Source organism: Antedon bifida, chromosome 2, assembly GCF_963402885.1.
Source record: "Antedon bifida chromosome 2, ecAntBifi1.1, whole genome shotgun sequence".
NCBI lineage: Eukaryota > Metazoa > Echinodermata > Crinoidea > Comatulida > Antedonidae > Antedon > Antedon bifida.
Window position 1 is genome coordinate 14710765 of NC_136227.1, and position 5670 is coordinate 14716434.

Below are 5670 nucleotides of genomic sequence, written 5' to 3' on the forward strand. Positions count from 1 at the left end.
TGAACAAATCTCTGAATTAAAAATCACCCACATAGGCCTATAATGACATCATCTTACAGTACCCATCTATAAGCGCACAAAAAAACAAAGCTGAACTAATGGGTTTTTTTCAAATGTCATTACAGCAACTGTTACTTAAAAACAGTTTACACTACCTTATAACAGCAAAATTAACCTATTCATTAATACTGTTACTGTTAATATTAACAATTAAAAAGCGCACACTATTCATTGAGTGATAATAGTCGTTTAAACACAATATACAGTAATATTTATATTTAAAACTATATTTGTAGTACCCGTCTATACCTCACAAACTAAACAAGTGAAATAGGCACTAATGTGGATTTTTTAAATTTCATGATATCAACTGTTACCTGAAAACATATTAATTATAGTACAGGAAAACTATGAAATATGGTTGAAAAAATTGCAACAGAATTTATTTCACCACAATGCATTTCTATAAGGTCCCAATATGAACATACTAAAAGTCTAGAAAAATCCAGGTAGGGGAAATAGGTTTTTTTAAACAAAATGGCCGCCAATGGCCAAAAATGCCTAAAAAAAGACAAAAAAACATAAATGATAGATCTAATTACCACTTTATAACAGTTTTTACAATGGTTTATATATTTCTTTACAGTTTCGAAGATCTGAACTACAATATACACATTATTTTAAGTGCTATTTTAATTAGAAAATGGCCGAAAAACATCCCTATATCCCTATTGTTATAATATATAAAACGCAGTATAATGCATAGGATTACGGTGTCTAATAATAAATCTGTTCATTTACATTTGTACTGTTATAACAATATATTACAACATTGTTGGTGCCAGCGGAGAGGTGTATAGGGATGGGAGATCATATGGGAAGGGTGAGGGAGTCTGTCCAATTGGCTATTTTCGGGAGTATATGTAGACAGCCAGTTACTTATTCGCCGTAGAGGGTGTAGATGCAAAAAAGTTCGCGGAACTGGGTGGCAAATGGTAAAGTAGGTCAAGGGTGATCGATCCATACCAAAACATTTTGAAAAAATTAAGTAGGTCAAGTGTTATAACGTTCGTAAAGCCAGTTACTTATTCGCCGTAGAGGGCGTAGATGCACAAAAGTTCGCGGAACTGGGGTGGCAAATGGTAAAGTAGGTCAAGGGTGATCGATTCATACCAAAATATTTTGAAAAAATTAAGTAGGTCAAGTGTTATAACGTTCGTAAAAGCTAGTTACTTATTCGCCGTAGAGGGTGTAAATGAATAAAATGTTAATGAACTTTGATCGGAAGAAGTAGAGGAGGTCAAAGCTAACATGTTGATGCAATAAACAACTCAATTAGACAGTTATTACGTATTAAAATCTGTTTTTAAACAATATTTGTGACTGTCCCTTTAATTGAATTTGAATAAGTACCTAGGAACTAGTAACCAACTTCACAGACATGAGTAAAAGTAATGTTACCCAATTTAAGTTTGCTATTATTTGTTTATTTATGATTTAGTTCTTGATCATATAAACTCAGTACAATAGTATGAACAGTATGCTTTATGCTATCATTCTAAATTAAGAGATTAACAGTTATTGTATCGAGGTAGCCAATGCATATGAATGATGCGTTCTATCTATTGATATCAATTGTATTGTTAATAATAGAATGATTCTAGCAATGTTATATGAACAAACAACAAGAATTAAAAAGAATTTATTTACAAGCACATTGTTAACTGTGTACTAAAAATAAGTATTTTTATGAGGAGTAATAAAATGTTCCCCAAAAGTTTGCTATTATTTGTTCATTTATTGTTAGTTCTTGATGAACCTTGGTATGATCAGTATGCCTTATTAATCAGGCCACTCTTGTTTAACAAATTTAAATCAGTTTTCCTACCAATCCATACAACATTTTCCCAAACTAGCTGAATTATTAAAAGCTGAATGATAATTTTAAAGACACCTTCCCACCGTTTTTTAGATCTATTTTAAGATCACAAACTATATTTAATGTAATAATAATACTATATGGTCCTAATGCGATAACTTTTTTCCTCTTTAAATGGTTAAAAATGTGAAGAATAAGTCGATTCTAATAATTATAGCGGCCCGCTATAAATCCCAAAATGCATTGCGCGCGGATTGATATTTCTGTTTTTCTTCTGTAATTCACCCACTTTTCAGCGAAAATTCCGGGTTTTCCCCAATTTGTATCAACGGAATCTGGCAAAAATAGAAAGACAATTAATGCATCAACTATACAACGGCAGGCTAGGTATATAGCTAGTGTACGATGTTCGTACGTTACCAATGTTTACCAGCTAGGCCTACAAAATTAAGCCTATCTAGACTAGGCCTAAGACCGTCCACGAGAGGTCAGTTGCGGCGAGCTACTTAGATAGTGACATTGTTTATCACTTTTTATCATAATTTACCATAAAACGTACATTTAAGACAAGGAATGACCTGGTTTAATGTTTTTAAAGTAATATATATGTATTATTTTTACAAAACGTCACAAATTGTAGGGAAGGTGTCTTTAATTATAGGCTATAAAGTTTGAAATAGAACATTATTTTTTAAATACAAGTTTAGGGTGTATTAGAAAAATAAAATCATGTGCCACCCAGAATTGTTGTTTTGAAAATAGCACTAATTGTGTGTTTTAGATTTTTATTTATTCTTCCTCACATCTCAAATGTGCAATAAAAATGAACTTGTATTTTGTTAAGTGGTACTTAATTAGGTTGACTAATCAATCAGGGATTTTTTTTCAAACAATGGCCATTTTTCAGTGTGTGAATTTTTTTGGTATTGAGGTTTTTAGTTTTCTACAAGTTTTCTTACGTTTTTCAAAAACTTATCGGCTTTTGTGTAAAATGTACAACAAGTGCCTTTGTTTGGGACTTTAAAATGTACGTCAGTGACTAGTTTTCTTAATTATTAGTAGGCTACTAGAAATAGCACCAATCAAAATTCCTTGCACACGCTTTCTTGTACCATGGAGGAAATATATATTTCTTCCACGCTTGTACTCAGCTTTTTTCCTCTTGTTGTACCATATATTTGTTTAATACTGTTTGATTACAGTACTGTTTAGAATTGGTATTGTGGTACAGGAGACATGCATAGTTGGTGATATTGTGTTCTTTCAACCAGTTAAAGTTCCTTTCTTCCTTTCAACTAAACTATGAAAACTTGTATGAAATGCCAGAAAATGATTGAGAAACACGCCAACTGTAGAACTATCCTAGAGTTAAAACTTGATTTTATATCAATCAGAGAGATCTGTTTTAATAAAGTTAAATTTGTATAATTATTTTGAATAGAAACCTTTTATTTTCAGTAAATTTATTCTCTGTTTTATCATTAATCAAATAACAGTCGAGTTTTGGTACTGTAGAATTGAAAGTAGAATGTAATAGATTAGAAATTAGAGATTGACATGGTAACCCATTTGTATGCGAGATGCAGAGTGAGATTAGAGATTGACATGGTAACCCATTTGTATGCGAGATGCAGAGTGAGATTAGAGATTGACATGGTAACCCATTTGTATGCGAGATGCAGAGTGAGATTAGAGATTGACATGGTAACCCATTTGTATGCGAGATGCAGAGTGAGATTAGAGATTGACATGGTAACCCATTTGTATGCGAGATGCAGAGTGAGATTAGAGATTGACATGGTAACCCATTTGTATGCGAGATGCAGAGTGAGATTAGAGATTGACATGGTAACCCATTTGTATGCGAGATGCAGAGTGAGATTAGAGATTGACATGGTAACCCATTTGTATGCGAGATGCAGAGTGAGATTAGAGATTGACATGGTAACCCATTTGTATGCGAGATGCAGAGTGAGATTAGAGATTGACATGGTATCCTACAATTCAAGGATCTACATAAAACAGTTTAATATATAAAAGAGATTTTATAAAATAGGCTAATTTAATTTCTTAATTTAATAACTTAAAGATGTATTGTCCCTTGAAACACAAAAAATTAGCCATATCAAAGTAATATTAAAGTTATTCACTTTAAGTCGAAATTTAGAGACAAGTTTACGTCATTAACAGGTAAATTAATTAGATTACATTTCGTCTGGGAAATCGTCGCAAGCGAAAGTAAACAAAGATTTCAAACCATGAGTTATGCATGATGCTAATTAGGATTGTTTACAACTCGTCACGGTTGAGAAGGTGTTTTCACACAGATCGCGAGGAAGTTTTATGATTATGCATACAGAGTAGCAAAACAAGCGCGTTGCATTATGAGATATGTTTTGATTGAAAATTTTGACTGGAAGTCAAAGTTATTTTTGGAACAAAAAAACATCTGCATTTCGGTTAAAATATTTTTTTTTCCGACTAATTTTTGGTGAAAGTTAATAACTATTATGATACTTCAAAATGACCACCTTTTTTTCAAAATTAAAAAAAATTTTTTTTTTTGGAATTAGTCAAAGGGACAATACATCTTTAATTATTAACTATTTTTAATGATATAATGTTTATTGTTAAAAACATTGTTTAAATCGATTTTGGGTGATTTATGTTTACTTTATGGTTTGTAATATTGTGTTTCTTTATAAGAGATGTATGCGACATTATTCTACAGAGAGGAAATAAAGGAAGGAAATAATTGAGCATAATAAACCACCAATAGCTGATTAAGGAAATATACAGCTTCCTTTACCTATTTTTTAAAGGATGAAAAAAGAAAAGAATAAAAAAGCTAACAGAAAGATTTTGGGGGTGGGAGGTGGGGTTTTGATAGATGGCGAGATGGGGTTCTTGATCCCACTAAGATTTAAAAAAACTTTAGTAATACAGAGGGGTAAAGTATAGTGGGAGGAATTGAGGTCAGCCTTACAAAATTAAAAATGATTATTGTAATGAAAATTCTTTTAAACAGCATCAATCTGTGTTCAGTCAGCCGGCCCCAACCATGATTGGGGCTGAGGTGGATGGAGATGTAGGTTTAAAAAGAAAACATTGTACACAAAACGTTCTAGTGTTAGAGTGCCATTTCCAGGCATCTAGATGTCCATATTCCTACAATTTTACACACTTTTTAGCACTGATAGACCAGGGTGTGAAAGTTCTGCCTTTTTTTGTTTGTTAATTAGATCAATGTGTCTAAATGTGCAAGTTGTCTGTATGTGTACAGCAAAGCTTCTGTGTGCACAATTATCATAGTACGTGTAATTGTTTAAGAGTGTGTATGTAACAGTTTCTATTTAGTGTCAGGAGAGTGAATTCATCAATGATTATTAGATTAATTGCAACAAAGGCTATATTATACGCCTATAATGCCATCAAGTGTTTTATAAAGTTATTTTCAACAGCGCCACCAATGATTTGTAATATACAGTAACTTTGTGTTGTATCTTCTAGTTGTGTTCCCTTTCAATGTTTGTTTATTTGTATTTTACATCCTTCTATTCATAGATAAATAAATGTAATAAATCCCATAAATAGACCTAAAAGTTGATAAGCAAACAAAGAATTCAAGCATATCGGTTTAATTATGAAATATATTGAGGTAAAGAAGACTCAAATCAAATCAAATCAAATCAAATCAAATAAACATATATTTCTTTCATTCATATTTGAGTAAAACATTATAATTTCTGATATTTGATATATAAATATTTTTTTTTAGAGATATAATACAG